At 35.4% G+C, this 13,201-nt stretch overlaps 1 protein-coding gene across 2 annotated transcripts in view; it reads right to left on the bottom strand.

Moving 5' to 3' along the window:
- The window catches only part of FOXN2 (forkhead box N2), a 56,016-nt gene that overhangs the window by 27,158 nt on the left and 15,657 nt on the right, over positions 1 to 13,201 (bottom strand). The gene's annotated exons all lie outside the window — the stretch shown is intronic.

Genomic DNA, 13,201 nt, shown 5'->3' with positions numbered 1-13,201 from the left:
ATTTCGAATATTTTTATAGTATATCATACTAAAAAGATAACATTCCTTAGTAACAAACTAAATTCGTTACTAGCAAAATTATATTTACTATAAATTTATTATTTATTTGTAAATTCCAGTATTTTTTTTTTTGCGGTACGCAGGCCTCTCACTGTTGTGGCCTCTCCCGTCGCGAAGCACAGGCTCCGGACGCGCAGGCTCAGCGGCCATGGCTCACGGGCCCAGCCGCTCCGCGGCATGTGGGATCTTCCCGGACCGGGGCACGAACCCGTGTCCCTTGCATCGGCGGACGGACTCTCAACCACTGCGCCACCAGGGAAGCCCCAGCTTACATATTTTATTATAGAGAAATAGCTAAGTAAAAGCACATCTATTTAATATTTAGTAGTCGTTAAAAATGACTGTCTTGAAGATGGTGAAGTAAACAAAAAAGCTTATTAAAAACTGGTGAAAAAGTAGGAAATATACAAAAAGCTAACAGTGCCTTATATTAGTAACTTGGTAATTTTTTTCTGTTATATTATCCGGTTTTTCTTTAAGGTGTTTATTATTTTTATAGTTTAACGTTAAAACAATATACTCAAGGGGGAAAAGACTGTGTTAGACTATTTTTTAGTTGTAGTATTTCCATTTCACAAGAAACAAAATCACAAAAAGGTCACAGACTGATCAAAGACCTCTAGTCAAAAACAGAAGCCACCTCTCATTCTTAGTACAGTTTATTTTGTTATTAAGCTTTTCTGTAACACAAATTAGTTCACTGGTAAGTAGGGGAAAGATTTTAGTACAATGTGAAAGTCACACTGGTTTGTACATGATTTTTCCCAGCCTATGTCTTTGCACTACTAAATAATAAGAGCTGAACCCCAAACAAGCTAACACAGTGGAAAGCAGCAAGCTGCTGAAAATACAGTACTGTACGCAATTCTCATTCAACCCATGTTCTTCCTCTTGGCACAGCCTGGTCACACGCATTGTCTTGAAAATACTTAATGAAGTCTTCTCTGCAAATCTTTATGCATTTCACTCTGGCCTCCATAACCCTGTAGCTTCAACCCTTCCTTGCACACCCTTCCACCAGGCTACCTTCATCTCTTGTTTTTTAACCTTAAGTCAACTGTAGTATTTCTTTATATGTAACAGAGTTAATATACCTTTTAAAATATTCTAGTATTCTTATTAAGACTTATTTTTATTAGTGTTCTGATTACAAAGCTTTGCATGTTTTGGGTGCGACCCATCAGCTCTGCACAATTTCAGTGTTCTCAGAAATACATAATATGTAACATTACAACAGAAAGGTCTGTATATTTTACACCAAAATCAAGAAAACTTTTAGTTTTAAATTTTTATGAAACTACTTCTTAAAATGAACTGAAAGCATTCGATAGCAGATAATTAATAATGTGCATGGAAGTTTGCTTCACAAAGCAAAATAAGTAAAGAAATAAAAGGAAATCTGGGCTACTGATGTATTGATAACACTTCCTTTTAGTAATCTTTTAAGAACAATACTTCAACAAACCAAATTTAACTGTTACACATAATAAATGTCACTCAAAATAGGCACTAGAAAATAGGCCTAGAAAATAAAATGTGGGATATGAAAATGTATCCTAATTTCTTAGGTGTATAAATAACATAACCCAAATAATGAATACATCCACTACAAATAGATTTCCAAAACCAAGACATTGGTACCAAAAAAAGGCATGTAAATGTACAAGACGATTTAGCAAAGTACACATTTGTGTTAAGACTCCAAATCTACATTTCAGGGAAGGACAGAATTACCTCTCACAAGGAGAATTTTCAAAGTGGAGAGTTCAAATAAACCCAGTACAATCACTCTGGAGCCCCTGTCTAGAGCTTCACTGTATGACGGCCATGGCAGCATCTTGAGAAGACAGCTCAGGATTAAAATGCACCATTTTTTCCCACAGCTATGCAGCTCATGCATCTCCACAGCTGTCCAACAGAGAATTGCATGTCTGCATATAATGTTCAATGCTACAATGACACTCAACTCCAGGGCAAGAAAAACATAATAAGATTCCATATTGGAATTCTCACATCACTTCTCAAAAGGTTAGAGGAGAGCACTTTTGCTTAGGTTTGTATTAACACTGGTCTGAGAGGAAATGCTTGACAGAGAGTAAGTAAGAGAAGGGAAACTAAGGCAGAGAATTTTCAGTGTCATCTAAGGTACAAGGTGCCAAATTACAAGGTATTAGAGGTGTCACAGTGATACCTTTTTTTAACCCGAAATAACTAAGGAACCTCCTAAACACAAAATGTTGGTTAAAACCACATAGATTTTATGACTTAATTTATCCACATTTTTAATTGATTGTATCAGATTAAGCAAATTTTTCCTTTATAGTTAGAATCCTTAAATATTATATTATTTAGCCCTCTAAGTTTTTCACACATCATGTAAAATTGTTGTACTGAGTTGTACTGAAACTTGTTTTTCCCCCCACCAAATTCATTAACATTATTGCAGCAGTAATTCATTCTTTTTACAGATGACTTATATTCTACTTTATGAACATACCACAATTTATTATACTCTTAAAAACATTTATTTATGTTTATGTTTGGGGCTATTACAAGTAGTATTGTTATGGACATCCTTGTTCATATCCCTTGGAACACAACTGTAAATAAATTTTCTGAAATTCTAAAAGCAGAATATATGTGAAGGAGTGGACTTATTGGGTCACAGAGTATTCTTTTCTTCAATTTTAACTGATAATGACAAATTGCTACCAGGATTGTATGTGTATTTTGTTTGCTCCATGTACTCATCAAAAAAATTTTTTTTGCCAACCTGATGACTATGAAATTGTAACTCCTTGTGGTTTAATTTGCATCTCCCATATAAGTAATGGGGTTGAATATCTCTTCATATACAAAAGAAACATAAAAGTCAAGTATATATATATGGCAAACATATATATATATATATATATTTGCCATTTAGATTCCCTCTTCTATTAAGTGTCTGTTGAAGTCATTTGTATTGTTTGGATACCAATCCTTATATGTGATGCAAATATCTTTCCCTATTTAGGTGGCTTGTCTTTTTATTAGTTGCCTATTAATGAAAAAGTTCTTAACTTTAATAGGGTGGATTAACCCTTTTCTTTATGGTTACCATAGTTTGTTTCTCATTTAAGAATTCCTTCTGGGGACTTCCTTGGTGGCGCAGTGGTTAAGAATCCGCCTGCCAGTGCAGGGGACACGGGTTCAAGCACTGGTCCGGGAAGATCCCACATGCCACGGAACAACTAAGCCCCTGCACCACAACTACTGAGCCTGAGCTCTAGAGCCCACGAGCCATAACTACTCAGCCCACGTGCCACAACTACTGAAGCCTGCATGCCTAGAGCCCATGCTCCGCAACAAGAGAAGCCACCGCGATGAGAAGCCCGCGCACTGCAACGAATAGTAGCCCCCGCTCACCGCAACTAGAGAAAGCCCACACGCAGCAACGAAGACCCAACACAGCCAAAAATAAATAAATAAAATTTATTAAAAAAAAAAAAAATTCCTTCTGTACACCAAATTCATAGAGCCTTTATCCCATACTGTCTTCTAAATGTATTATAGTTTTTACCTTTCACATTAGGTCTTCAATTCATAAAAAAAGTTATGTATGTATTTTTTACTCAATTTCATTTTTTTACATATGGATACACATCTGTTCCAGCATTATTTGTTAAAAATTTTCTCTTTCCTGCTGGAAGAACCAATTCATCATTGGCCCTTAGCATCTCTAACATTCTCACCAGGTATGCCAAGACTGAAAGGTCTTTATGTGGGCCATTTCTCAGGGTTGTGTTTGCCACAAACAAAATTGAGGGATGACCTAACATCTCCCAGACAAAGGGCAGTCCAAGCTCCATTAACATTTCTTCTTTCATACATGAGTTATTTAGAAGAATATATCTTAATTTCCATGTGATTTTTCTTCTTACTGATTTCTAACTTAAATGAATTGATCTATAGGATATGAATCCTTTGAAATCTGTTGAAACTTACTAGATGGTCCAGTATGTGGTTGATTTTCATGATGATTCAGCTGATGTTTCCACAGTGACTGGGTGCAATATATGTCCGTTAGATCATGCTTGTTAATTACATTAAGTTTTCTATATTCCGGATTTTTTTTTTTTTTGGTCTGCTCTCTTTACCAATTAATGAGGAAGATATATTACAATCTCCCACTATACTGGTGAAATTTATCAATTTTTCCTGGTAGTTCTATTAATTTTTGCTTTATTTGTGGTTTTGGTTATTAGTTGCATACAATTAAAACTTCTAAACATTCATGGCGAAATGAAACATTTACCATTACTTATCAAGTCTTCCTCTCCCGTTGCGGAGCACAGGCTCCGGACACGCAGGCTCAACGGCCATGGCTCACGGGCCCAGTCGCTCTGCGGCATGTGGGATCTTCCCGGACCGGGGCACGAATCCGTGTCCCCTGCATCGGCAGGCGGACTCTCAACCAATGCGCCACCAGGGAAGCCCATTACCATAACATTTTTATCACACATACTCATCAAAATCCAAAGTTACTTTTAATCTTCTCCTGAGTAACAAAAAGATCTTTTGGATACTAGCTCCAATCACCTCTCCCCAGTTTATAAAATAAACTGACAATTAGTAAATAACTAAAACAACTGCTATTTCAGTTTTTTTAATCCCATAAGACACTATTATTATTGTTTATACAGTTTTTAAAAAATTAACTTACACTTTATTAACATACACTTACCACTGTCTTTGATCATCATTCCTTTTTGAATCTCAGACTTTCAATGACCACTTTCCTTCTACTTAAAATGGTCTGCTAGGGGGATGGGGGAGCGATGCAGTGGGAGTTTGGGGTTAGCAGAGGCAAAGTATTATATACAGAATGGATAAACAACAAGGTCCTACTATATAGCACAGGGAACTATATTCAATATCCTGTGATAAACCATAATGGAAAAGAATATGAAAAAGAATACATGTAACTGAATCACTTTGCTAAAAAGGAGAAATTAACACAACACTGTAAATCAACTATACTTCAGTTAAAAAAAAAGTGGTCTGCTAGTGAACTTTCGGATTTCTCTGAGCATGTCTTTATTTTGCCCTTGTTCTTGAAAGTTATTTTTTGCTAGCTGTAGAATTCTGGGTTGAACTAGAGCAGGTCACAGCTTCTAGATTTATTTTCACTGAGTACATCATTTCATGATCTCTATTTCCATTATTGTTATTGAAACCTGATAACCCTTTGAAAGTGTTCTGTGTTTTCTCTTAAAAATTTCCCCTTTATTAACCTCTTTTATATTTTCCACTTTATTGTCTCTCTGTACTGCATTCTGAATCTCTTCAGGTTTATCTTTTTTTTCAAAATGATGTAATCGGAATGTTTATTTATTTATTTAAATTTATTTATTTAAATTCATTTAAATTTATTTACTTATTTATTTTATTTTTGGCTGCGTTGGGTCCTCGTTGCTGTGCAGGCTTTCTCTTGTTGCAGCGAGCAGGGGCTACTCTTAGTTGCGGTGCACAGGCTTCTCATTGCAGTGGCTTCTCTTATTGTGGAACACGGGCTCTAGGCACGCAGGCTTCAGTAGTTGTGGCTCGTGGGCTCTAGAGTGCAGGCTAAGCAGTTGTGGCGCATGAGCTTAGTTGCTCCACAGCATGTGGGATCTTCCCAGACCAGGGTTCAAACCCATGTCCCCTGCACTGGCAGGTGGATTCTTAACCACTGTGTCACCAGGGAAGTCCCACGTTTATCTTTTATTGTATCATTTTTTCTTCAATGGGGTCTGTTTGCTTTTACCTATTCCTTGAATTCTAATTTCAGTTACTGTATATTTTCATTTCTAGAACTTCTGATTCTTCTACAAAATGTTTGTTTGCTCTTTTCCTCATTTTTGAGCTTTCATTGAACATATTAAATATAATTATTTTATATTTTACACCTGATAATTCCAAGATGTGAACCATTTGTAGGTCTGATTCTACTGATTCTCTTACATTGTGCCCTGTTTCCTTAGATGGCTTGTAAATTTTTATTTTAAGCAACTCATTTTCATTATAACTTTACCAACAGGAATTCTTTGACAATGATGATTTGTGCTGCTTCTGTCAGGCCCCTGGGAGCAGTAACAATCCAGGATCATTTAAAATTCTTATAACAGAATTCAAATGCGAAGTATAGAAAGTGAGGAAGTGGAAAAAGGTAAGAAAAGCAAAGAGAGAAAAGAATAGGGCAGAGGGGACTTCCCTGGTGGTCCAGTGGTTAAGAATCCGCCTTCCAATGCAGGGGATGCGGGTTCAATCCCTGGTCAGGGAACTAAGATCCCATATACCACGGGGCAACTAAGCCTGTGTGCCACAACTGGAGAGCCTGTGTGCTGCAACTACAGAGTCCATGTGCTCTGGAACCCACGTGCCACAATTAGAGAGAAGCCTGCTCGCCGCAACGAAGGATCCCCCATGCTGCAACGAAGACCCAAAGTAGCCAAAAATAAATAAATATTAAAACAAAACAAAACAAACAAAAAATAAAATAAAATTCTTAGCTTGAGGTCTAGTGTGAATTCAGGCTGCAAACCAGTGTGAGGGCTGGTTTGTGGTAACAAATTTTCAGTAGAGATTTTTTATTTTTCCTGTTAGCAGCAATATTATAGAAAGATCATTTTCTTTGTTGGGAAAGAATTTCTAGATCACTCTTACACCTAGAAGGTATATACCCCTATGGAAAAAGGGTTATTACTGGAGAAGACTGCTAAATGTTTTACTCTGGTGGCTCTGGGCTTTGCTTCCTGATCCCTGAGCCCCCAAAAGGCCAGGAAAACAGAAGCTCACTTGATTTGGTAAATACCCTCAAGGCAACAGCCAGCTTCAGTACTCAGCTTACCTCACTGGGTTTCCAATTAGTGTTCAGTCTAAATATTCTTTACTTTTGTGCCACAGCACTGATGCATTTTGTCCAGCATTTTAGGTTGTTTTCAGCAGAAAGACTAGTCCAGGTACTTAGTTCCCCATGCCTCTGGAAACGGATGTTTACATTAGTTTCTGATGGCAATATCTCTAAAGAACATTATCCCATATTTTAGAGCACTGGTTCTTCTCTAACTTACATTACACCGTATTTTAGAGCACTGGTTCTTAAGTTTCTTCTGCCTCCACACACTTGAGGAATTTCACTTACTCCTATCACTAAGAGTTGCTTGTTATGACAGTGATTCCCAACTGGCAGTAGGTAGAAGACATTTCCTTGGAGGTGAAAGGTGGTAATCAAAAATTGTGAGTACATTTTTTTTTTCAAGAGGTTACTTCTTCTCATCCCTTTAAAAAATCATACTTTAAATATAGGAAAGGTATTTTAACCCCTTAACTATGATTCAGGCTATTATAAACAAAGATTTGGTAAAGAATAATACTTATAGGGATTGCTCAAGTATATAGGACTATTTGCCACTTTCTCAGTGTTTCTCAATAAGTGTGTGCCATGGATAAACTCTGGGGGCCACAAGTTTTGCAAATTTTCATTTTGTGTTTTCATTTCAATAACAATATAAAGAAAAAAACGAAAGACTTAAAAATAAACTTACTTCAGAAACTAAAGTCAGTGATTCTAAAAATGGGATATATAATTATTTTCTTTAAAAGGGATCCATATATTATTCCAGTTACAAATACTGCTTCACACTCAAAGGTCTCACATTTGCTATGCTTGAGTTACTGGATTAATCTTCCTAGTTCTATATCCTAGTCCTCAGTTGTACTGTAGTCACTGTACCTGATTATACAGGTATATGATCCCTTACTTAAAATCCTTGAGGGCAGATATATTTCAGAATTCAGAATATTCTGGATGTTAGAAAGGGACTACAATGCACATGTGATATGTTATACAGTGTGTCAGTGAGGTCTGAGGCAGGACCCCATAATAAAAATGTTAATGTTTCTGCAGAAAAATGTATATTCACAGTAAGAAGGGAGTAAATAAAGACCATCAATAGTCTTATATCAGTTCAGATCATGTTTTAACACTACATGGGTTAAGAGAAAACTTTTGGCTTTCGGAGCACTTTGGATTTCTAAAACATGGAAATACAATTATAGAAGCATTATCTGCTATAGACTGGAAATCCAGATAAATTTCATTAGAATTTCATATAAGATATGATAATGCACCTTAAGGTGCATGAATTTAATGCATCAACTTTGTAATTTTTTTCCCCAAATACTTAGGAACCCCTTTTTGTCTACTTGTAGTTTAATAGTTGAGGATACAGAATAAGCAATTTCCTGACAACCAGGAAATGTATTATATTATAAATTCTAAAATGTCTTAAGTATCTAAATGTATATAGGAATTTAAAATATATTCCAAAACTAACATATAAGCTATATTGGATTATGATTATAATATCTCTACATCTGGTAATGTGGATAAAAGATAGAAAAAGCGAAGTATAAGAGATATACTATTCAGAATAATCTCTCCTTGTCCTTTTCTAAGATGCTTCAAGAAGAAACCTTTTACTCCTACTACACTCATGGCTCCGTTGTCATAGGTGTTAGATTCTATGGTAAAACAGTGTACAACTATAAAATGAAAGGCTTCTTCCTTGAGAAAGGAATATATATATGTAATACTAGAAGGTACTAAACAGAAGGTTGGGGAGGCAGTACATTTGAAGTTAAAATTGTGAAAGATAAGGCAATTTCATATTATAAAGTCATAAAAGTGAAATCTAAATCATTATTATTAACATTAGAATCACATCTGGTGGCAGTGAAGCAGAGGGTTAAAGAGCATGAGCTGTGAAGAGATATTGCCTGGGTTCAAATTCCAGGTCTGCCATTCAACAGGCTATAAGACCTATCAACGAAGAATTCTAACAGTACCTACTTTCATAAGATTGTTAGTACAAATTAAATGAGAATAAATATAAAGGACTCAGAACAAACGTAGAGAGTAAGTACACAATAAATACTAGCTATAGAGATGGTAATTATTATTACTGTTATTAATTTTAAAATTATTATTAGCTTTCTTCCTAAAGTAGTAGATTTATATATGTTATATCTCTCGAATACAAAAAAATGAGGGTATAAAATCAGTAACTATACTTTGTGTTTTGAAGAAATTAAAAAAAAATTCTAGTATTAAGGATGGGCCTCCTTTATGACCAGTGACACCCTCTGGTGAGGCAGAAATTAGGACTTCTCAGAAGAGTGCTGCAATAACAGTTTCATCATTTTCTTTATGATGCGACTTTCACTTCCTTATTCTGTTTCCATGAACTTTATGTATGTCAGTCTTTTACCAATCATACCACATGACAGAACCTTTCTTCAAATCTTTCTAGTTTAACAATCTAAAAGCATTTAAACCATATAAACTTTCAGAACTTTTTTTAGTTTTTTGTTATTAATGGCCCCAAAAGATTTTAAGTTCATTTATTAACAGCTGCCTAATGCTAACATTCTAACAAAAGAATTTATATAAAAAAAATAACTACATTACCTCTGAAATAAAATATGTTGAGTTTTCACTAGTAATGACATTCTCAATAACAAAAAGATACAGTGGCAAATATAATGCTATAATCAAAACAGGACAGGAATATAAATATCTACATATATAGTTATATTTATTTGTATCTGACTAGTTCAGAATCTATCATGAATCTACCGAATTCTTACCAAGTTAAAATATTCAAAATAATTTCTTTAAGATATTACTTATATTACTTATACTGTAAATTTCAGGATAACATCTATAGTACCTTAAAAATAGACTCATGTATATAAAATTTAACAACCCAAAAAAATCAGGCTCTCAGTCCAGCAATTCTCATGAACATAAAAGTTTTTTAATGTATACCTTAGTAATATAAATCCATAGCAAATAAGAAATAATTGCAATTAATTCAGTTCTACTGTGTTTAATACTTTTAAAAAGTGCTTTTCAAATTATATTATTGAATTTCATGTTATACCTTTCAACTTTAATTACGTTTTTATCTTACCTATATCATAGTTCTTAAGAACCCTAAATCCGTAAGTTATTGTTTGCAAGATACTTTTTTAATTGTTACAAATTTAGATTTAATCCATAATATTATTTAAGAATTCATTTTAGGAAATGAAAAATAGCACTGAAAAAAGACATCAAAATAAAATAATAGTTAATTTTTGATATCCCAAAGGAAATTTATTCCAATTTATTTCTTCCCTGCACCCTTGAGCCAATCATTGAATATTTCTGTCCTCATTACACAGAAAGGATAAATGAGGAAAATCAATTTTGCTGTTTCTAAAAAAATTTTACTACACTGGACTAAAAAGGAAGCATGCCATCTGTTATGTTCTACTAGAACTGGAAAGAAGTTGAAACCAGCTCTTGAGCAATCGTACTGAGAAGCCCCGAAGAAGACTTAAAGCACGGGATGATTAATCTGGAACTATGTGGCAGCATCTGACCTACAGATACAGTTGTTTCTCACCGTCTTCACCCTACTAGTCTAGCTTCCTATTTAAAATCAGTCTCATTATAAATACTTTAAACATCTAAATTCCTGAAGCATGTGACAAATGAGTATGATATTTGGTTGTATTTAATTATACATATTTACAATTTCTAATTATGCTTTTTTACATGGTCTTAAGACATCTGGAAACTTTATTTCTATTGACTTGCTATTTTACCTCTCACCAAGAACTTAATGTCATCAGTAAATTAAACAATCTTAGAAGTGTGAAAAGAGTAACCCAAGAGTAGGCCCCTTCTCAGATTTGTGGCTTTCCCATCCAATCACTTTAAAGTAACCAATATAAAAAACCATTTGACAGGCTAAGACAACCCTAGCAAGGGGAAATAGGCTGTCATTCACTTAGCTCACATGACTAAACAATGTTTTCCATAGGAAAAAAAAATCTACTACAGAGTTAAGGCATACACAGAAATCGAAAATGTTTGTGAATTTTATCAGAACTGCCTGGCAACTACTTCAATTCTTTACTGTAATTTAAGCTTTGTCTCTGATTAAGATTTACGATATAATAAAAGGAATTTCCATCTAATTTCCCGCTCCTTTCCTCACCTGCACCTCCTTAGGAATAAACCATTTTTATTAATTAATTATAAAACATACCATAACTCAAGACTGGAAGCCACAGTACTATATTTCCTAGATTTATTCAGCAGTATAATAAGCTTATAATAAGCTCAACATAAAATATTTCAGCGGGCTTCCCTGGTGGCGCAGTGGCTGAGAGTCCGCCTGCCGATGCAGGGGACGCGGGTTCGTGCCCCGGTCCGGGAAGATCCCACATGCCGCGGAGCGGCTGGGCCTGTGAGCCTTGGCCGCTGAGCCTGCGCGTCCGGAGCCTGTGCTCCGCAACGGGAGAGGCCCGCGTACCGCAAAAAAAAAAAAAAAAAAAAAAAAAAAATATATTTTAGCAGTTTACAGATACTATTTTCAAAATCTTAAGAGTTCCTCATTTTTAAATAAGGAAAACAATTTTCTTGTTAATTTATCACATTGGTAGTGATAATAGTGTAACACTTATTGAGCACATACTATTTGCAAGGCTTTGTGTAACAAATTTAATGCTAGAACTTTAAAGATATTCTATTAACTCAAATTATCTGATAACTTTGGTAACCCTGAGGTTAGAAAATTAAGCCATATAAAAGGAACTCACAACCTTTCCTACAATACATTCTTTGTTTTAAGGTTCTCTATTATAAATACTGTCCATCGCATAAAATCCAATATTGAGATTACAGGGTAGATTCAAATCCCAAAAGTACTACTGCAAAAAGACGTATATTTGATTATAATGCTACATGATGTCATGTATCCAGGACAACTGAAGCATTATGATCTCTTAGGGATAAAACTGCCTCTTGGTCATAGATTTAGGTGACACAGCATGTGACCCATTGTCTCTAAACAAAAAATGTGTGCAGCTGCATTTTCCTGTCAAGAAAGGGAAAGGGAGGGAAGGACGCAGAATACAAAAGGGTCAAAGATTTGTCTCATAGAGAAACAGTTTTTCAAATAGGGGTAAAAAAAGAAATAAAATTGGGGGGGGGTCTTCCCTGGTGGCGCAGTGGTTGAGAGTCCACCTGCCGATGCAGGGGACACGGGTTCATGCCCCGGTCCGGGAAGATCCCGTGGAGCGGCTAGGCCCATGAGCCACGGCCACTGAGCCTGCGCGTCCGGAGCCTGTGCTCCGCAATGGGAGAGGCCACAACAGTGAGAGGCCCGCGTACTAAAAAAAAAAAAAAAAAAATTGAGTGGGGGAAAACACCTTTCCCCAACTCGTGCTAAAAGCAGAGAACACTAAAAGTGGGGAGGGGAGTGGGATCTGTTGTGGTAATCTTCCACTGAATCCACTTTTCTCCTAAGTTAACTTGCCCAAATACATTGTGTAACCATGGTTCAAATGCCATGTCTACCTAAACAATTTTGTGCTACTTGTATACAGTATATAGAGGTTCCCTACACATTGTTACAGCACTTGTCTCCCCCCACCCGCCAAAAAAGTCTCAGTTGTTCATTTGTTTCTTGGAGAAAGTAATATGAAGCAATAGCTTTATAAGTTAAAAAAAAAAAGACTGCTTCTAACCAGTAAACAAACATGATATTTTCCATATAAAGACCAAATATATATATATATTTTTAAACAATGAATCCCTAGCGCATAACCCTGCCTTTCACACAGAGAAATACTGGTTTCAAAAAATAGTACCATAAGAGATCTAAATTGAGTGAAAATTGTTTTCTCTGTCGAGAAAAATAGCTATTTCTAATAAATGTTTTTTAAAAGTTCATGACAAAATAATTTGTAAACTTCTATTAGTATCTAAAACATAGCACTAGTTTACCTTACATGTTACTAAACATAGTGATAGAAAAAAAGCGCTTACTAGCTTTCAGAGTAAATCTACCTGAGAAAACCCATCTTCTCAATCTTTGGGACTACAATCAATGCCATATCTGAACCAAAATGCGTTAAAGGCTGAAAAAAACTGACAGTACAGAAAAACAAACCAACCAACCACAAATGGAGAGAAATATCCTTACCATCTAGAATTAGAAGTAATGTCACCTGTGCTACAAACCATATAGTGACCAGTTAGCCAACAAGCACTTCGGGTTTT

Source organism: Grampus griseus, assembly GCF_964374135.1.
Source record: "Grampus griseus genome assembly, chromosome: 15".
NCBI lineage: Eukaryota > Metazoa > Chordata > Mammalia > Artiodactyla > Delphinidae > Grampus > Grampus griseus.
Note: the sequence above shows the minus strand (reverse complement) of the source record. Positions and strands in the feature narration are given on the sequence as shown.